This window comes from Ranitomeya variabilis, chromosome 1 (assembly GCF_051348905.1).
Source record: "Ranitomeya variabilis isolate aRanVar5 chromosome 1, aRanVar5.hap1, whole genome shotgun sequence".
NCBI classification, from domain to species: Eukaryota; Metazoa; Chordata; class Amphibia; order Anura; family Dendrobatidae; genus Ranitomeya; species Ranitomeya variabilis.
The window spans coordinates 693219389-693241542 of record NC_135232.1 but is presented as its reverse complement, the minus strand read 5'-3'; positions in this window follow the sequence as shown (position 1 = coordinate 693241542).

Below are 22154 nucleotides of genomic sequence, written 5' to 3'. Positions count from 1 at the left end.
GGCACACATGACCCGATTCCTCAGGCTTAAGTAGATCCTGTTCGTGACGCCAAGTTGTAGTGCCCCCACTGCTGCAGGGCCGAGGGGTACCCAGTACCGGGCCTCTGAGTCTCTGCTCTGGGGTTGTCACGGTGGCTAGGCCCGGTCCGTGACCCTGCTGAGGGGCGTACAGTGAAAGATATGATGGATGATGATGGTGATGGTGACGCTGTAGTGGTGCGGTGCAGTAAATAACGAGGACACCAGGTTGCAGTCTCTTTACCTCTTTACTGAAGATCTCTGGGTCCTCAGTCCGGAGTCCAGATAGCCAGGCTGCGCAAGTCCGGCCGGTCCAATGGCACCTCCAGAGTTCTCTTAGCAGGTGGAAATCTGTGCCTTCCTTCTAGCGCTATGTGTTGCGGTCCTTCCCTGCTGTGCTTACGGAAAGTCCCCACAACTGTTGTGTCCGTTTCTTAAGTTCCCTCACAACTCAATTAGATGATGTTCTGCTAATTCTCCGTTCCTCCCTGATGTTGCGGTTAGAACGGCACCCGTTTGACGGGTAGGCTCGGAGCTCTTCCGGGACCCTAGAGTCGCCCCTCTCCACAAGTTGCCCCCCAAGACTGCATAGGTGATTTAAGTGAGACAGCCCGCCTTAGACTGACTGTCCTGCCGCTGTTTAGAGTATTGCTTGAAGCTGAATATTGTAATACTCCCTCAGCGTTCCGGCCGCCGGTTGTGCGCCTCAGTAGAATGTTGCCTCGATCTTACAGCACGACCCCTACTGGTATTCTCCTTGTCGCTTTGATCTCGTTTCTCACTCAGCACAATCTATCTCGCTTCCAATCCCTTCTTGGGCACCGCCGCTATACTGAGCAGGCACGGTCCCTTTACGTTCTCTCTAGTTGCCAAGTCTCTGTCAGGATCCCACCCCTGACAGAGACCCTACCGAATCTTCTCCCGCAACACCCTCTGCCACAAGGTGTTGCTTGGCTCCAACCCAGTCAGCTTTCTGTCTAACTTCCTGCCTGACCCCCAGTTTTACCAGTGTGTGAGGAGTGGCCTAATGAATAGAACCCTTAGCTCCCCCTGGAGGCCCGGCTGTGAAATGTATTGGTGTCTGTGATACCTGATCAGATGAACTCCTTCAGTGCCATCAGACGTACCATAGCTCCCCTTAGTGGCGGAGCCACAGTACTGCAACGACCAGGACTCTGGGGCGCTGCATATGCTTTTACAACTTTTTTTTTTAACATCCCAAAGCATTAAAAGATGTTGTCATCAGCGCTTGCCACTTGGCAGCTTGCTTGGGTATCATGCCCAGTGCTTCTCTGTTATTGTTATATCCTTAGTAAATGTAACTACAGAGAGGACCGAAGAAAAGAGTGATCCGAATGAAGCGGAGGACCCGGCAGGGAGGTGGCAGGACACATGAGGGATGAAGCAAAGGACCCAGTGGGGAAGTGACGGGACACGTGAGGGATGAAGCGAATGATCTGGCTGGGAGGGAGCAGGACAGGTGAGAAATGAAGCGAAGGACCTGGCTGGAAGTTGGCAAGACAGGTGAAGGCTGAAACGGGGGACCCGGAGGGGACGTGGCATAACAGGTGAGGTATGAAGCGGACCTGGCAGGGAGCTGGCAGGACAGGTGAGGGATGAAGTGGAGGACCCGTCGGGGATGTGGCAGGACAGGTGAGGGATGAAGTAAAGAACCCGGCGAGGAGGTGGCAGGACAAGGGAGTCATGGATTTAAGACAGATAAGTATAATTTTTGTTAATTTTTACCTTCTTTCCAGCTCTATAAAGAGTCCAGTAAAATGGCAGCCGGCATCACCATTTTGCTGGATTTGGGCAAATCTGAATTTTTGGAGAATGCAGTTACGATTTTCTAATCTCTAATCAGGACCCTTTGGAGATGGTGACGTGTGATAAAAAGGGCACAAAGAATCTTGTAGCATGGGAACTAAATGGAAAGCTAAAAGTCATTAGGCAACATGTTTAACAGTATTAGGGGCACTAGAACATTGCAGTAGGCACTGTACTAGAGGTCACCTATAAGGCACTAAGCAAAGCAAACACATTATTTGGGAGAGTATAGTAGGAAGAATACAAGAGGGCACAAAGCAGCATGGATCGCACAGCAATGGCAGACACTGAAGAATAAAGAAAGCACAGTAATATCAAATTCACATTTTTTTGTAGTCTGTTACCATAGGCAGGCATTATTTTTGAGCTGTATGCCTGAAATGGTCAATTAATTCACTTTGAAATATATATTACATAATCTAAATGTTGTTTTGTTTTGTTTGTTTTTTTCCTGATGCACCTAAGGACCCAGTGCATTAGCATTCACCCCCGATGCCACAAGCCCCACCATCCCTTTGTTCATCCTTTAAATAAAGTCTTACGCTGCGTTTTGGTAGCGACGGTGCTTTGTCCGTAACCAGTAAATGTTAACACCAGTTCACAGCTCTATTATAAAACCCCTTGAGGTTAGTTTGCACTTTCTTGTCATCTGTCGGGAAAATTGATGACTGAAAATGCTAGAATTCTTTCCGATATAAAACAAGAAAACAAGATTTATAAGGTAAACGTAAAAGCCAGGCAGAGCATTCAGGGGTGCAGAATTAATTTCACAAGAAGTGGAAGGTTTAATCCACAGCAGAATGGCTCTTGACTCTTTGGGCACATAAATGTCACAATGTGCGGGTAATCCATCATCGTCTCGTGTACACAGCCTTGTGCTTGATAAGGCCAAATGTTCTGGGAATGATTAGAAGAAAAAAAAACAACACAACGTGACATTATAAAAAAGTAGTGGTGGCACAATCCCCGCGGACGAGATGACTTACCCCCTCATCTCCGCAATTTAGGGCATGAATATTTATCACTTTAAAGCCCATGCAAATCAGATCAGCCATTATGACGGGATGACAATGGCACGCAGCGGCAATGATGTTTCTGATTCATTAACCTCTCGGCTGATGGTATTTGTGTACCGCTGGGTAGGACTTAATGTTTTGTAGATTGATGGTAATCAGGTGCTAGACTTATAGAAGGCTCAACTGAAGTAATGTCCTGTGACTGATATGATTAACAGAACGGTCGTGCGTTAGTCAGCTGTGATCGGATTAACGTAATGGGCGCTAAACTTTGCTCAACTTTGCAGTCCACTTCTCTTCAACCAGATTAATGCTACCAAAAGAGATGGAAACCCATCTCTGAGCAAGGCTTGAATACTCCGGTTTTGTTGTAGAGATCCCCGTCTTCTTGGGCACCAATAGAAAAGGTCACAATGTCCATGCTGATCTGTACAGAACAGGTGCAAATCTATTTATAATTCCATTATAACCTTTGTTACAAATCATAACTAAATCTATGTGTAAATCATCCAGTAAGAAAGAGACCCTAATGATAAATGGTGGCATTCAAAGTCACCTCCAAATGGAGTTTTCTGATGCTTGGCCTTTATGTTGGAACCAAGGAATATCCTGTGATCCCATAATACTTGCCAACTCTCAAAACTTCTCAAGGAGTTCCCGAATGTGCTCTGAACCAGGCCAAAATATGCCCCTAAGCCAACTGTTTTCGTAGGTTTCTCCCTTGAATGGGCATTTGAAGAAATATGGAAGAGCTGTAGAAGGGGCAAGGTCTGAACAGACATGGCCACTGTGAAAATAAATTCACAACTTCATTCAGAATATTCTCCCTGATCGCCATTCATCGAAGTTGGCAAGTGTACCTGAAACACTCTTGGGCCAAAATGACCCTTCCTCTGTGACACGGTGTAAATAAGGAGGTATCTGGTAATTTCCTTTCCTAATCTACCAGTATACAATATGCCTTTGTAGCATAAGGGTTACTTTTATCTATCTGCAACTAAAGATCCAGCACTGCGGAGGAGCTAGCATCAGAAAATGACCTGTGGTTTAAATCAGAAATTTTTGTTAAATGTAATTTTAAACATATCTAATTTTTATTTTATTTTATGTGTCACCTATATTAAAAATAAAGGAAAAAATCAGTATACACACTGTCATTATTCTCCGCCATCTGGAGCAACAGGAGCGTGACTGCAAGTATGTGATTTGCATCAATGCGGTCACGTGCCGACTAGACATGTTCGGGGTCACTCAAAACAAGTGAATTGAGTGAGGTTGAACACATCTAGTCGGAAAATGGCCGGGATTATGCAAATCGCATAAGTCACATGACCACACAGGGGAGAGTGCAGTGTGTGTAATGTGAGGATTCACAAGCCTGTAGACTTGTGCATTAAGGATAGACAATCCGTTTAACCCCTTCGTGACATGCGCTATACTAGTACTGCTCTACGGGAGGTATGTTCGCGCAAATAGCAGTACTAGTATGGCGCCGCGATTGCACAGCCTCATGCTGAGCGACATGGTGAACGCGTGTGAGTGTCAGCTACATGTGACAGCTGACACCCCGCAGCAATGCCCACGATCAGTGCTAACACTGATTGTGGGCATTTAACCTCTCTGATGAGGCATAAAGAAGCATCGCGCAGGGAGGAGGCTCCCTGCCGCTTCCATCAGAACAACGCAATGCGATCGCGTTGTATTGATGATCTCCATGGAGACCCCCAGCACTAAGATGGCCGTTGGGTCCTGTAGGGAAGGTGGCTTGTGATAATGCCTCATTTCCTGCCTGTCAGACTGCGGATCTGATACTCTGCAGTGTAGAGTGTCAGATCAGCGATCTGCTGTAAAATAATAATGTCCCAGGATGGGACAATGTAATAAAGTTTAAAAAATATATATATATATATATATATATATATATATATATATATATATATAGCGGCCCCCAAACGCAGGACGGCGGGGTACTCGGTACCGGGTCTATCGGTTCTGAGGATGTCACGGTGGCCTGACCCGGTCCGTGGTCCTGCTAAGGGGCGCCCAATAAAAGGTGTTAGGTGGTGGTGTAGATCGCAGTAAATAATGAAGACACAGGGTTGCAGTCTCTTTACCTCTTTACTGAAGGCTTCGGCATCCGCAATCCAGAGCACTGTTAACTGGGCTGGCTGAGACCGGCCGGTCCGAAGGTACATCCAGAGTTCCCTTTGCAGGTGGAAATCAGTGCCTACCTACTAGCACCTGGGTGTTGTAGTACTTCCCTGCTGAGCACCACGGGATAGTCCTCACAACTGTCGTGTATGTTTCTGTTCTTTCTCTCCGTCCCCCAGATGATATGGATAGGACGCACCCGTATGACGGAGTAGGCCTGGAGTTATTTTATAGGGACCCTAGAGACGCCGGTCTCCCACAATTGCCTCCGTTGTCTTCATTAGGTGATTTAGGTGAGGCAGCCAACCTATAATTAACTGCCCTGCCGTTGGTTTGAAGTAATGCGTGGAGCCCAATACTTCCTCAGCGTTCCGGCCACCGGCTACATGCCTCAGTAGGATGTTGCCGATCTCGGGGCACAACTCCTACTGGTTCTATCGCCTTTGTGCTGTGATCTCGTTTCTCACTTCTCCACAATATACCTCGCTTCGTGTCCTTTCTTAAGATGCCGCCGCAATGAAGTGCAGGCGCGGCTCCGTAACGATCTGTCCTTTTCGCTAGGCCTCTGCCAGGATCCCACCCCTGACAGGGACCCCCCTGAATCTTCCCAAGCAACGCTCTTCTCTCACTAGATGTTACCTGGGGGGCAAAACCCAGTCAGCTTCTTTCTAACTTCCTATCCAACCCCCAGTTTTACCAAAGTGTGAGGAGTGGCCTAATACATAGAACCCTTTGCTCCCCCTGGTGGCCGGAGTGTGAAGTGTAATGTGTGACTGTGATACCTGGTCAGGTGAACTCCTTTAGTGCCATCAGACGTACCATCACTCCCCTTAGTGGCAGAGCATCAGTACTGCAACGACCATCATTATACAATGACTAGATTGTGGCCCGATTCTAATGCATCGGGTATTCTAGAATATGCATGTCCCCGTAGTATATGGACAATGATGTGCCCGTCGCTGATTGGTCGAGGCAACCTGTTGTGAATTTGCTTTTTGCTCCCTCTAGTGGTTACTAGTTTTTTGACTCTGGTTTTTCTGTCATTCCTTTTATCCGCACCTGGGTCGTTAGTTAGGGGTGTTGCTATATAAGCTCCCTGGACCTTCAGTTCTATGCCTGGCAACGTAGTTATCAGAGCTAGTCTGCTGTGCTCTTGTCTACTGATCCTGGTTCCAGTTATATCAGCTAAGTCTGCCTTTTGCTTTTTGCTATTTGTTTTGGTTTTGTATTTTTGTCCAGCTTGTTCCTAATCTATATCCTGACCTTTGCTGGAAGCTCTAGGGGGGCTGGTGTTCTCCCCCCGGACCGTTAGACGGTTCGGGGGTTCTTGAATTTCCAGTGTGGATTTTGATAGGGTTTTTGTTGACCATATAAGTTACCTTTCTTTATTCTGCTATTAGTAAGCGGGCCTCTCTGTGCTAAACCTGGTTCATTTCTGTGTTTGTAATTTCCTCTTACCTCACCGTCATTATTTGTGGGGGGCTTCTATCCAGCTTTGGGGTCCCCATCTCTGGAGGCAAGAAAGGTCTTTGTTTTCCTCTACTAGGGGTAGCTAGATTCTCCGGCTGGCGCGTGTCATCTAGAATCAACGTAGGAATGATCCCCGGCTACTTCTAGTGTTGGCGTTAGGAGTAGATATATGGTCAACCCAGTTACCACTGCCCTATGAGCTGGATTTTTGTATTCTGCAGACTTCCACGTTCCTCTGAGACCCTCGCCATTGGGGTCATAACAGCAACCTTTTTGACATCATCGTCGCCATGGCAACCATTATGACATCTACATAGATACTGCCCGTCGCTGATTGGTCGAGGCCTGGCGGCCTCGACCAATCAGAGACGCGGGATTTCCATTATGACATCATCGTCGCCATGCTATGCCCGTCGCTGATTGGTCGAGGCCCAGGCGGCCTCGACCAATCAGCGAATGAATAAACGGGACAGACAGACAGACAGACGGAAAAACCCTTAGACAATTATATATATAGATGTGTAAAAATATATTTTTTTAAAAATCCCCAAATAAAAAAAATAAAATAAATATTTACCAATAAATACATTTATGTAAATAAAAAAAGCAATAAAAGTACACATATTTGGCATCGCCGCGTCCATAACGACCCACTCTATAAAACTGTCCCTCTAGTTAACCCCTTCAGTGAACACCGTAAAAAATAAAAAAAATAGGCAAAAAACATTGCTTTATCATCACACTGCTGAACAAAAAGTGCAATAAAACGCGATCAAAAAGACAGATGTAAGTAAAAATAGTAACGCTGAGTAAAGGTACCTTCACACTGACCAACTTTCCAACGATAACGATAGCGATCCGTGACGTTGCAGCGTCCTGGATAGCGATATCGTTATGTTTGACACGCAGCAGCGATCTGGATCCTGCTGTGATATCGCTGGTCGGAGCTAGAAGGCCAGAACTTTATTTGGTCGTCAGATCGGCGTGTATCGTCGTGTTTGACAGCAAAAGCAACGATGCCAGCAATGTTTTACAATGGTAACCAGGGTAAATATCGGGTTACTAAGCGCAGGGCCGTGCTTAGTAACCCAATATTTACCCTGGTTACCATTGTAAAAGTAAAAAAAAAAACAGTACATACTCACCTTCTGATGTCTGTCACGTCCCCCGGCGTCCGCGCTGCTGCTCAGAGCTTCCTGCACTGGATGTGTCAGTGCCGGCCGTAAAGCAAAGCACAGCGGTGACGTCACCGCTGTGCTTTAGGGCCGGCGCTTACACAGTGCAGGGAAGCGGACGCCGGGGGACGCGACAGGCACCGAACTGTAAGTATGTACTGTTTGGTTTTTTTTACATTTACACTGGTAACCAGGGTAAACATCGGGTTACTAAGCGCGGCCCTGCGCTTAGTAACCCGATGTTTACCCTGGTTACCTGGGGACTTCGGCATCGTTGGTCGCTGGAGAGCTGTCTGTGTGACAGCTCTCCAGCGACCACACAACAATGAAACAGCGACACTGCAGCGATCGGCATCGTTGTCTATATCGCTGCAACGTCGCTTAATGTGACGGTACCTTAAGTCATCTTGTTCCGCAAAAAACAAGCCACCATACAGCTCCATCAGCAGAAAAATAAAACAGTTATAACTCTCAGGATAAAGAGATGCAAAAATAATTATTTTTTCTATAAAATAGTTTTTATTGTGTAAAAAAATAAAAAATATATAAATGAGGTATCGCTGTAATTGTAATCACCCAAAGAATAAAGCTGCCTTACCAATTTTACTACATGCGGAATGGTGCCGTATATTTTGAAGTATAAGACGACTGGGTGTATAAGACGACCCCCAACTTTTCGGGGGTCATCTTATACACCGGGTGTCGTCTTATACGGCGTGTGCAGGGAGTGGTCCCGGATGATTCCCAGGATCTGGAGGAGAGGAGACTCTCCTTCAGGCCCTGGGATCCATACTCATGTCACAAATGCAATGCATCCCTGAGAACGGAAGCCGCCGCATGCACCGCTGAGAACCGGGAGAACTCTGGGGGCTGTCGGAAGGTAACTATATATCCATATTTTTTATTTTTATTCTTTTTTTTTTTACACGAATATGGATCCCAGGGCCTGAAGGAGAGTCTTCTTTCCTCCAGACACTGGGAACCATCCGGGATCACTCCCTGCACCATATGTGGCAACCTCAGAGCTCCGAACATGCCATACCCGGCGTATAAGATGACCCCCGACTTTTGAGAAGATTTTCAGGGGTTAAAAAGTTGCCTTATACGCCGGAAAATACGGTATATATACTGTATTATAAAAAACACAATTCCTGAATCGCTGGTTTTTGATCATTCTGTCTCCCAAAAATCGGAATAGAAAGCGATAAAAAAAGTCATGTGCCCAAAAATAGTACCAATAGAAACGTCAGCTTGTCTTGCAAAAAACAAGCCCTCACATGACTCTGTTGGCCGAAATATGAAAAAATTATAGCTCTCAAAATATGCTGATGCAAAAACTTGTTTTCACAATAAAAAGTGTCTTTTAGTGTGTGACAGCAGCCAAACATTAAAACCCACTATAAATCTGGTATCGCTGTAATCGCATCGACCCGAAGAATAAAGTCGACTAGTAATCACTTATACCGCACGAGGAACGGCATAAAAAATAAATAAAACCAATTCTTCACATGCTGTTGATTTTTGGTTCTGCCTCCCAAAGATCACAGTAAGGCTCGGCACACATTTATCCTGCGCTCTGCACTGAGCGCTTACACCGGGGTTTCCGTGTAAATCTCTGAAATACGTTATTCAGACAGAACCTCTGGCAGAACATTCCCTATAATGAGGCAGATGGAGGCACTGTGGATGCCATCTGACCTGTGATCCGGCGGTGTCCGTCCTTTTAGGATTCCATAAAAGTGCCGTCGGTCACAGTTTTGTGCACTTCTGAAAAGAAAGAAACCACAGAACAGAAGCAAGATGGAATCCAGAGTAACTCTGCTGCCTCACAATGGATCCATCGGGGCTTTATCTGAATCACGTCACTCAGAGATTTAGATAGAAACCCCAAAGTATGTGGTCAGCGCTGGATAAATGTGATCCCAAACGCTATGTAAAATGTTCCCAATAAAAGCTTCCACCCAATCCACAAAAAAAAAGCAAGTCCCCACTCAGATCTGTCATCTGTTAACAGAAATATAGGGGGCTTACACGTTACTGGTAGCACTACGGCTCTGGAAAAGCTAAATGACTCCTCGCTCCCCAAAAGAAATTCAGCAAATTCTCTGCTTCCAAATCCAAATGCCCCCCTTCCTTCTGAGCCCAAAGTGCCTAAACCAGAGGTGTCAAACTGCATTCCTCGAGGGCCGCCAACAGGTCATGTTTTCAGGATTTCCTTAGCATTCCACAAGGTGCTGGAATCATTCTGTGAAGGTGATTAAATTATCACCTGTGCAATACAAGGAAATCCTGAAAACATGAACTGTTGGCGGCCCTCCAGGAATGCAGTTTGACACCTCTGGCCTAAACCACATTAAGTGCCAACATGTTTGGCATTTCTGTAGTGATGAGAGCCCACCTAATTTATACAGCGCTGGCAAAAATTAAGAGACCACCACATCAAAACCCTGTCATAGGCAGCCCAATCTCCAGACCTGAACCCCATTGAAAACCTCTGGAATGTAATCAAGAGGATGATGGATAGTCACAAGCCATCACACAAAGAAGAACCGCTTAAATTTTTGCACCAGAAGCAGTATGAAAGAATGGTGGAAAGCATGCCAAGACACATGAAAGTTGTGATTAAAAATTATGGTTATTCCACAAAATATTGATTTCTGAACTCTTCCTGAGTTAAAACATTAGTATTGTTGTTTCTAAATGATTATAAACTTGTTTTCTTTGCATTATTTGACGTCTGAAAGCACTGGATTTTTTTTTTAATTTTGACCATTTTTCTTTTTCAGAATAAAAATACAAAATGTATTGCTTGGAAATTCAGAGACATGTTGTCACAAGCTTATAGAATAAACAAACAATTTACATTTTACTTAAAACTATACCTATAAAGGGAAAAATCAGACAAACTGAACATTTTGCAGTGGTCTCTTAATTTTTGACAGAGCTGTAGGTGAGTGTCTCCAGAAGCACGAGCTGGGCATAATGTACTGGTAACTGCAGCCTACTGGTCACTACAATGTACTGGTCACTACAACGGCAGTTTCCAATTTTCACTCAGCGACATCCACTGCTGCCTGTTTCTGGAAAACACCCATGGAGTCAAGATCATCACTACATCTGTAGATAAATTTCCAAAGGGCTATAATTTCCAAAATGGGGTCACTTGAGGGGGGATTCTGCTTTTCCAGCACTTAGGGGTTGTTTATATGGAATCCACAAACTAGTCTAAGAAAATCTGCGCTCTAGGAGGCAAATAGCACTCTGTCCCTCCCGAGTCACTCCGTATGGCAAAGCATATGGGATACTTCTACATTCAGCAGAAATTGTGGGACAAATTTTGGCACTATTTTTACCTATTTCCCAGTATGAAAATGTAAAACATGGGGCTAATACACAATCTTGATGGTAAAAATGTAAATTATTTTTTCTTCACTGTCCAATGGTATAAAAGTTTGTGACACACCTGTGGTGTCCATATAATCACTGCTCCCCTAGATGAATTCATTGAGAGGTTTTTAGAAAAATGGGGTCACTTATGGGGGATTCGGCTGTGCTGGCACCTCAGGGGCTCTGCCAATGTAACATGGCACCCTCAAACAAGTGCAGCAAAATCTGCACAGTAATATGGCGCTACTTCCCTTCTGAGCTTTGCACTGTGCCTCAAAAGTAGTTTTTGACCACATATGGGGTATCGGTGAACTCAGGAGAAATTGCACAACAAACTTTGTGCATTTTCTCCTTTTGCCCTTGTGAAAATACAAAATTTATAGCTAAAAAAATTTTGGTGGGCAAAATGTGATTTTTTTTATTTTCACGGCTTAACGTTATAAACTTCTGTGAAGCACCTGTGGATTCGAGGTGCTCAATACACATCTAGATAAGCTTCATAAGGGGTCTAGTTTAAAAAATGGTGTCACTTCTGGGGGGTTTACACACATCAGGGGATCTTCAACTGCGACATGGCATCCGCTAATTATTCCATCAAACTTTGCATTCAAAAAGTCAAATGGCGCGCCTTCCCTTCAAAGCCCTGCCATGCACCCAAACAGTAGATTTCCCCCACATATGGGGTATCGGCATGCTCAGGAGAATTTGCACAACAAAATGTATGGTCCAATTTCTCCTGTTACCCTTGCAAAAGTAAAAAAAAAATTAGGTCTAAAGGAAAATTTTTGTGAAAGAAAAGTAAATGTTTTTTTTCCCTTCCACATTCCAAAAATTATTGTGAAGCACCCGAAGGGTTCATAAACTTCTTGAATGTGGTTTTGAGTACCTTAAGGGGTGCAGTTTTTAGAATGGTGTCATTTTGGGGTATTTTCGGTCATATAGGCCCCTCAAAGTCACTTCAAGCGTGAGATGGTCACAAAAAAAATGGTTTTGCAAATTTTGTTGTAAAAATGAGAAATCGCTTGTCAACTTTTAACTTCCTAACAAAAAAAATTGTGCTTCCAAAATTGTGGTGATGTAAAGTAGACATGTGGGAAATGTTATTTTTTAACTGTTTATAGGCATAAAAATTTAAAGTTTGAAAATTGAAAAATTTTCAAAGTTATCGCCAAATTTCCATTTTTTTTCACAAATAAAAGCAAGTTGTATCAAAACAATTTTACCACGATCATAAAGTACCATATGTCATGAGAAAACAGTCTTAGAATCACTAGGATCTGTTCAGAGTTATGACCTCATAAATTGACACTGGTCAGAATTGACTGAATTAAACATTGGTGTGTGTATAGATATTTGGGCTATCATAAAACTACAGTGCCTTGCGAAAGTATTCGGCCCCCTGGAACGTTTCAACCTTTTTCCCACATATCATGCTTCAAACAAAGATAACAAATGTAAATTTTTGGTGAAGATGTTTAAAGTTTTGGAAATCATTTTGTATCCAAATCCGGCTTTAAACTTCTCCACAACAGTATCACGGACCTGCCTGTTGTGTTCCTTGGTCTTCATGATGCTCTCTGTGCTTCAAACCGAACCCTGAGACTATCACAGAGCAGGTGCATTGATACAGAGACTTGATTACACACAGGTGGATTATATTTATCACCATTAGGCATTTAGGACAACATTGGATCATTCAGAGATCCACAAAAAAACTTCTGGAGTGAGTTTGCTGCACTGAAAGTAAAGGGGCCGAATAATATTGCACTCCCCACTTTTCCATTTTTGAATTTCCACAAAAATTAAAAATAACCAATAAATTTCATTCAACTTAACAACTGTGTTCCACTTGTTGCTGATTCTTCACCAAAAATGTACATTTGTTATCTTTATGTTTGAAGCATGATATGTGGGAAAAGGTTGAAAAGTTCCAGGGAGCCGAATACTTTTGCAAGGCACTGTAAGAAAGCAGGTAAGGAGAACCCTCAAAATCTCCTTACTAGAAAGTCATTAGATTATGGAGCAGTTGTGTTTAGGAATTTTAGTTGGAAATTAATGGCGCTATAAAAACAAGTAAAATAAATGTATTATTCTATAAAAAAAAAAAGACAACCCAGATGAAGAGACAAGATTTTCTCCTCGTTGGACCCCATGTGCAAATTTTTGGAGAGGGTCAACCTAAACTTGAGCAAAAAAACAGATTTAATTTTAAATTATTATTTTTTTAACCAAAAATCTTGGGTTGCACAGGAGCCACCATTGTCTAAGGTGGGAGATGTAATACCACATAGGACCTATGGACAGGTGCAGCACTGTGTTTTTGCAATATGTTAAGCCTTGAACAGATTCTTATCCGGAGACTTTTTCAATATCCTTGAGAATGTCGGAGAGGATGTTAGAACATGAAGAAGTTAAAGATTGAGATGTGATGTTTGGCTGTTGTTTTAACAAGACAAGTGAAGCATTAATCTTAAATTGTATATTTCATGGACCATTTATAATGAAAAACAGGAATTGGCGGATGTTCTTCCAAACTGTATTATGTACAATGATGGAGCAGCCAAAGGTCAAGCTTGAAAATATAGACTTGAGTTTTACAAGCTTATATTCAATTACTACAGCTTACTATAGCCTTGAACAGTAAGTTAGTGCAGTGGAGAAGAGGGCTGTAAATCTCGCAGTGGCTATATACTAGTGTCACTGGTACAAATCCCCTTCAGCTACTGATTTATTGAGCAGAAGATTAGATTCTACAACTTTTTGGTGGAGGATGAGTATGAATATAATGCATAATGATTGGAGATAGAACGGTGCGGCTGATGTCATGTATTAAAACCAACATCCAGACCTATCTGTCAGGATACAAAAGGGGCAAGTGATTTGTAAAATATTATTTTTCCAGTGCCCATTATTTTTGCAATGTGCTTATCCCCATAACAAAACCTTGAAGGTGGACACTAGAAAAGTTACAATAGGCAGACACTTCTTTATTTTTTCTGTATCTCATTTGTCAGCTTTGCTGTGTAGGCTTGGACGGGGTAAGCAGAGTTACCATTATTGTGAAAAAATATTTTTAAAATATTTATAAGTTGGTCTGGAAGCGCATTGAGAGGACCAATGTGTGGCTATTGACATGTTGTGCGTACACTATTTATAACCTGCGAATGTGCATATGGAACATGTGAGCAGCACATGTGCGGTACATCAGCAATGCTTAAGCCCACAGAAAGAGAGGACGGCTCATGTGATGTTACTGCTGCTCAGGGCATTAAAAAAAACCACTAACCTGGAAAATTTTCTTGCACCAAAAGTGATGTAACATAGCAGAGAAAATCTAGTTTGAAACCATATGTAAATTAGGGGTCACAGATATGTCTGGCTGAGCTCACTGAAAGGTTAACCCCTTTCTTACATCTAACGTACTAACCTCCTCCTCCCTGCAGGCCTGGATCCAAAATGGCCATGGGGGGCCTTCTGAATCGTGCAGGGAGGTGACTTGCAAGCGCCTGCTCAGAGCAGGCACCGGCAAGCCTCCTGCAGTGCCCGTGTGATCGCTGATCTGACACAGTGCACTGCAAAGTGTCAGATAAGCGATCTGACACTATAGCACAATGCCCCCCCCCTGCGCAATGTAAAGAAGTTTAAAAAAAAAATATTTCCATGTGTAAAAAAAATTTCTTAATAAAGAAAAGTATATGTATTGTTCCAATAAATACATTTCATTATCTAAATAAAAAAAAAACATTAGGGCTAGGGTTGGGGCTACAGTTAGGGTTAGGCTTAGGGTTGGGGCTAAAGTTAGGGTTAGGGTTGGGGCTAAAGTTAGGGTTGGGGCTAAAGTCAGGGTTGGGGCTAAAGTTAGGGTTGGGATTACATTTACCCGTGGGATTTGGGTTGGGATTAGGGTTAGGGGTGTGGTTAGGGTTATGGTTGGGATTAGGGTTAGGGGTGTGTTTGGGTTAGGGTTTCAGTTAGAATTGGGGGGTTTTCACTATTTAGGCACATCAGGGGCTCTCCAAATGCGACATGGTGTTCGATCTCAATTCCAGCCAATTCTGTGTTGAAAAAGTAAAACAGTGCTTCTTCACTTCCAAGCTCTCCCGTTCGTCCAAACAGAGGTTTACCCCAACATATGGGATATCACCACGCTCAGGACAAATTGGACATCTTTTGGGGTCCAATTTCTCCTGTTACCCTTGAGAAAATAAAAACCAGGGGCTAAAAAATAATTTTTGTGGAAAGAAAAAAGATTTTTTATTTTCACGGCTCTGTGTTATAAACTGTAGTGAAACACTTGGGGGTTCAAAGCTCTCGCAACACATCTAGATAAGTTCCTTGGGGGGGTCTAGTTTCTAGTTCAATTTTTACCACTATCATGAAGTACAATATGTCACGAGAAAACAATGTCACAATCATCAGGATCCGTTGAAGCGTTCCAGAGTTATAAGCTCATAAAGGGACAGTGGTCAGAATTGCAAAAATTGGCCTGGTCATTAACGTGCAAACCACCCTTGGGGGTAAAGGGGTTAAAGGATGCATTAGTGGAGGGGCCCCCAAGCGCAGGGCAGCGGGGTACTCGGTACCGGGTCTCTCGGTTCTGGGGGATGTCACGGTGGCCTGACCCGGTCCGTGGCCCTGCTAAAGGGCGCCCAATTAAAAATGTAGGTGACGGTGTAGGTCGCCTTAAATGACGAGGACACAGGGTTGCAGTCTCTTTACCTCTTTACTGAAGGCTTCGGCATCCACAATCCAGAGCACTGCTAACAGGGCTGGCTGAGACCAGCCGGTCCGAAGGCACATCCAGAGTTCCCTTTGCAGTTGGAAATCAGTAGCCTACCTACTAGCGCCTGGATGTTGTAGTACTTCCCTGCAGAGCACCACGGGATAGTCCTCACAACTGTCGTGTATGTTTCTGTTCTTTCTCTCTCCGTCCCCCAGATGATATGGATAGGACGCACCATATGACGGGGTAGGCCTGAAGTTATTTTATAGGGACCCTAGAGATGCCCCTCTCCCACAATTGCCTCCGTTGTCTTCATTAGGTGTAAAAGGTGAGACAGCCAACCTAAAGTTAACTGCCCTGCCGTTGGTTCAAAGTAATGCGTAGAGTCTATTACTTCCTCGGCGTTCCGGCCGCCGGCTATGCGCCTCAGTAGGATGTTGCCGATCTCGGGCCACGACTCCTACTGGTTCTATCGCCTTCGTGCTGTGATCTCGTTTCTCACTTCTCCACAATATACTTAGCTTCGTGTCCTTTCTTAAGATGCCGCCGCAATGAGGTGCAGGCATGGCTCCGTAACGATTTGTCCTTTGCTAGGCCTCTGTCAGGATCCCACCCCTGACAGGGACCCCCCTGAATCTTCCCAAGTAACGCTCTCCTCTCACTAGATGTTACCTGGGCAAAACTCAGTCAGCTTCTCCCTAACTTCGTATCCAACCCCCAGTTTTACCAGAGTGTGAGGAGTGGCCTAATACATAGAACCTTTTGCTCCCCCTGGTGGCCAGAGTGTGAAGTGTAATGTGTGACTGTGATACCTGGTCAGGTGAACTCTTTTAGTGCTATCAGACGTACCATCACTCCCCTTAGCGGCAGAGCGACGTTACTGCAACGACCAGGTCTCTAGGGCGCTGCACTCCCCCCATTAAATCCAGTACTCCTGGACTGGGAAAAGAAGAACAACAATACGTGTTAGCAAAAGACATACAAAATTTTGAAATTCTGTAAACAAGTAAATTTTAACAGTGCTTCACTTTATGGGAGGTGAGGACACTTGAACATTACAAACAGAAACATATTTACATTGTGCTTAAGATTTTAAATAACACTTATTAAATAACTGACTATAAATAACTATCATTACCCAGCCGGGCATTCTATCTACTAAGTGCAAATTCAGAACAATAATTTAACTCTTCCTTTAAGGGCGTAAGGGCAGGTACCCACTAAAGGCATACTATAAAACACTATAGTACAAATTAACTTCTCTTTATCTTCCTAAGTACAGATTCACCAACCATCTTCTTATGGCTTTCCGGAGGACTCACTAACCCCTACAGGTTCACTTTATTGGAACTCCGTTTTCAGCTTTCCTTTGTCCTCAATCTCTAAAGTACGTCATTAAACATTTTCCTATTACTAACTAACTACATACTATTGCTATGTAAACATTATTACCATTTAACTTTCTTAAGGCAACATTATATTTTGGCTAAGTGCAACAATGAACATTCCCTTTAAGAGGGACATCTCAAATCTCTTTGAGGTAGTGCAAACTATCAATTTGCAAGTCTGCAGTAAACAAGAACTTCTGCGCTGTATCCAGGAACAGTCTCTTCAAAAAGCTCTTTTCTTTGTAAAATCAGTAGGGGGCACCTTTAAGAAGGTGCGAACTATATACAGCGACAGTTTGTGAATCATTCACCGTCCATGATTCAGCAGTCTTTTAGAACACTGATGAACTTGTGCAAAATCAAACATAAAACAATAGGGATCCCGGGTAAAGGGATCCCTTTAAGAACTAACCCTGGTTGGGTTTTAACAGCAAAAACAGGAAAAGCAGTTTTAAGGAACTATATACAGTTTCATGGCTCCGAGGTTTACTCTTGCTCTGGCGGCCGTAGCTCCACAGGTAGCAATGGGCGAGGCCATCCGCCCGGATACCTGCGGCTACCAGGTGTTGTACCAGGAGCTCCCTCACTCCAGACAGGGGTCTGGGTACCCACAGTTTTGGATCCTGAGGTGGCCTGGGCACTGGCCATCACTGCGGTCAACTCTTTAGCCACAACAGTGGTGGTGGTTGCAACGGTGCAGGTCGTAGTTTTGACGATGGTGCACGTCGGGGTAGCCACGGTGGTCTTGGTAGTAACCATAGCCTGACCACGAGAGGGCACCACGGCCACGGGAGACACTTTCCTTGGCGCTTCGGGTGAAGGTGCTACTAGGTCTTGCTTTTTGTGCACGTTCAGCGTGAACAAGCCCTTCTCCCCGAAATGCCTGGTATAGGTGACAATGTCTCCCGGGTAATGATCCCGGTCCGGGTGGCCTTCTCTGAGGTGGGACTCCACATCTCATCAGTTTACAAAGACCTCGGCACACAGGTCTGGTTCTTTAACGAAACCCCAACCCCCACAGAGTCTAAAGGCTATGACGGTGCCCTGCCTGCGTGGGGCCTGGTGGGTGGTGCGGTCCTTGCGGGCCCGGTCCTTCACCGCTAGGTCCCGCTGGTGATGGGCCTCCCACCGGGCCTGGTACTCCTTCTCCTTCTCCCACCGTTGATCTAGCTGGGCCTGGTATTCCTCCCAGCTAAGGGTCTCCACCATCTCCCCTTCATGCGTCTTCACCCCGGGGAACCCCATGAAGTCTGACCCTGGGATCACCCAGCGGCATACAGTCCGCTCCGCATAGACCTCACCCGACACGGTGATGGGTGAAATCAGGGCCTTGAGGAACTGCTCCATACCCGTGGCCTGATCCCAGGGTGCAAGGCGCTGGAGTCTATGGGTCCCAGGGGAAGGTGGTGCTGCGACGGGGCCTATCAGCAGGTCCTCGGCTGGCGGGGCAGTGTCAGCCTGCTTCCCGGCCGGCGCGGTGTCCTCCATCGCGGCTGGCTCCGCTGGCGGTGACGTCGGTGGAGACATCGGCAGCAGCTCTGGCAGCGGTACAGGAACCGATGTTGGGAAATCCTCCGCTGGCGTCTCCTGGTATGAGGCCTTAGTTTCCTCCCGTAGTTGGAGGAGCTGCTCAATCAATTCCTCTATCTCGATCTGCAGTAGGCCGGTTCCAATCGTGGAGATCTGGCTGCTGTGCTCTTCCGGGTAGCTGGAGGAGTCCTCTGCTTCAACCCCGCATTCTGGGTCTGAGCGACTGGCCATGGCGTCCTCCACATGGCTCGCTTCCTGGTCTTTTTCCCGCTCTCTCCTTCGTGGGTGGTTTTGCTTTCTTTGTCTCCGCCCTCCATTGAGAATCAGGAGGCGGATCTCGGCTGCTGACGGACACGTCCTCAAGGTACAGAAATACTTAGACTGGGCGGCCATTGTTCTTCGCGCTCTTCAGTCTGTCCACGCCCACAAATCCATGCCCTTCTTCTTCTCCTGCGCTCCTCGTGGCGCTGTAATGGCGGCGGTTTTGGCGGGAATTTCTGGCGGCAAATAGCAATACACAGTCTTTGCAATAAATCACGATTCAAGCACAATTCAGTCACAGTTCCAAGGCACACATGACCTGATTTTCAGGCTTAAGTAGATCCTGTTCGTGACGCCAAGTTTGGAGCGGCCCCCAAGCGCAGGGCAGCGGGGTACTCAGTACCGGGTCTCTCGGTTCTGGGGGATGTCATGGTGGCCTGACCCGGTCCGTGGCCCTGCTAAAGGACGCACCCATATGATGGGGTAGGCCTGGAGTTATTTTATAGGGACCCTAGAGAAACCCCTCTCCCATAATTGCCTCCGTTGTCTTCATTAGGTGAAAAAGGTGAGACAGCCAACCTAGAGTTAACTGTCCTGCCGTTGATTTAAAGTAATGCGTAGAGCCCAATACTTCCTTGGCGTTCCGGCCGCCGGCTACGCGCCTCAGTAGGATGTTGCCGATCTCGGGGCACGACTCCTACTGGTTCTATCGCCTTCGTGCTGTGATCTAGTTTCTCACTTCTCCACAATATACTTCACTTCGTGTCCCTTCTTAAAATGCCGCCGCAAGAGGTGCAGGCGCGGCTCCGTAACGATCTGTCCTTTGCTAGGCCTCTGTCAGGATCCCACCCCTGACAGGGACCCCCCTGAATCTTCCCAAGTAATGCTCTCCTCTCACTAGATGTTACCTGGGCAAAACCCAGTCAGCTTCTCCCTAACTTCCTATCCAACCCCCAGTTTTACCAGAGTGTGAGGAGTGGCCTAATACATAGAACCCCTTTGCTCCCCCTGGTGGCCAGAGTGTGAAGTGTAATGTGTGACTGTGATACCTGGTCAGGTGAACTCTTTTAGTGCAATCAGACGTACCATCACTCCCCTTAGCGGCTGTTGTGAATTCTGCTCTTGGGCTCCCTCCGGTGGTTGTTGGTGGTAGTGCAGTTGTCTTGGGGTTGTAATCCGGGCAGGTGTTTCTGCTGATTGCTGCTCTATTAGGTATTTAGGTGTGCGTGATCCATGAGTCCATGCCAGTTGTCCATTGTACTTGGAGGGATTGCATCTCTCTCTGGCTCCTCATGCCCTGCTGCCAATTCAGCTAAGATAAGTGTCTGTTTTTTTGTCTCTGTGCACACATGCAGTGTGCTTTGCAATTCAGTGCAATTCATTGTGTTTTTGTCCAGCTTAGACTTTGTTTGGATTTTTCAGTCATGCTGGATTCTCAGGAGATGCAGATATACTTTCTATGTCTTTAGTTAGATGTAGAATATTTGTATTATCTGCTGTGGATATTTTTAGGATTTTAATACTGACCGCTTAGAATTCTGTCGTATCCTTTTCTATTTAGCTAGAAGTGCCTCTTTTGCTAAATCCTGTTTTTCTGCCTGCGTGTGTTTTTCCTCTTATACTCACAGTCAATATTTGTGGGGGGCTGCCTATCCTTTGGGGTTCTGCTCTGAGGAAAGATAGAATTCCCATTTCCATCTATAGGGGTATTTAGTCCTCCGGCTGTGTCGAGGTGTCTAGGACGTGTTAGGTACATCCCACGGCTACTTCTAGTTGCGGTGTTAGTTTAGGGTTTGCGGTCAGTACAGGTACCACCTACTCCTGAGAAAGTCTCTCATGCGGCTCCAAGGTCACCGGATCATAACAGCGGCAGAGCGACGTTACTGCAACGACCAGGTCTCTGGGGCGCTGCACTAGCAGTGGATGAAACCCCAGTGTCTTTGGAGGCTGCCATGTCCTTGGCTATTTGGGTGGATAGACGCCTGTGGGACAGATGAGTAAGACCATCTGCTTCTTAGCCATCTTTCCGGGACAATACCCAGGTGCCAGGGGGAATGATCAGGGGTGAACCTATACTTGCGAAGTTTTAGAAACCCATGCAGTTGGGAGGTCCATTTATGTTGCATGTTTCTCCTGACATTTGCAAGAAAAAGGGTGTATGTTTTTTTTTTTGTGGGAGGAAGGGACATTTTATTGGGGCATGTCCTGCAATTCCAAAGCAAAAAGAGACTCGATTAACCCTTAGGAGCCTTAAGCTTGATAATCAAGGAATGTATTCGCCTTCAACCTGCAATTCTCATTTTGTCCTGACAGCAGAGGTGGTGCTAGAGAGCAGGTCTGAAAACATTTCTGTGTTTGTAGGCAGTGGAGCTGGAGTCAGTATGGTGGATACTGAGTTTGCTAGAACTCATGGTTTTGTCTGCTCTAACTTGGCCAAACCTATTTCTATTTGTGCCATCAACTCAGCTCCACTTGTCCAGAGAACAGTTATGCAAATTGTTCATAACATAAGACTGAAGGTGGGGTCTTCGCATTATGAAGTAATCCCTTGTTATGTCCTGAAGGGTCCCCACACTCCAATGGTTTTGGGTTTGCCCTAGTTGTGAAGCATAATCCAACTGCGGATTGGCAATCCAAAGAGTTTGTAAAGTGGGGAGATTACGGTCATGGTAACTGCATAAACATTTCCTCTTCTGCTGCATCTACAGGGTCATTACCGGCATCTTGGCCTCGTACACTGACCTGGAGGGTAAGGAGTTGGAGGCTCAGGGGGATGCCCTTGTGCCGTCGAAATTGCGCTGCAAGATAACTAGAGAATTTCTTAACTCTGTACTTGCTGGCCACCCAGGTGGTAAGGCAACCACGGACCTCCTTTCTCGGCTTTGCAAACAGCAAAATCAGATTTCATGCTTTGCACTGAGGAGTGTTACCCTGAAACACATGTCGGCAAATTGAGACCCTGGTTTGGCTTTTATTTTGAGTCATCTGCCAAGGCTCGTTAAATGGTCAATATTGACTTTTAGGATTGATACTTCCAGTAGGCGCTACTAGAGTTCAAGTCCTCTTCTTCTCTGAAAAGAAAATTTGTATATTTAATTTCCTAGAGGAGCATTGCAGGGCTTATAAGTCCCCTAACACTAGCCTGTCAGTCATGTTACCCTTCACAAGAAGAAACATTACCCCTTAGACCCCAGTCAGAGGCCTCTCT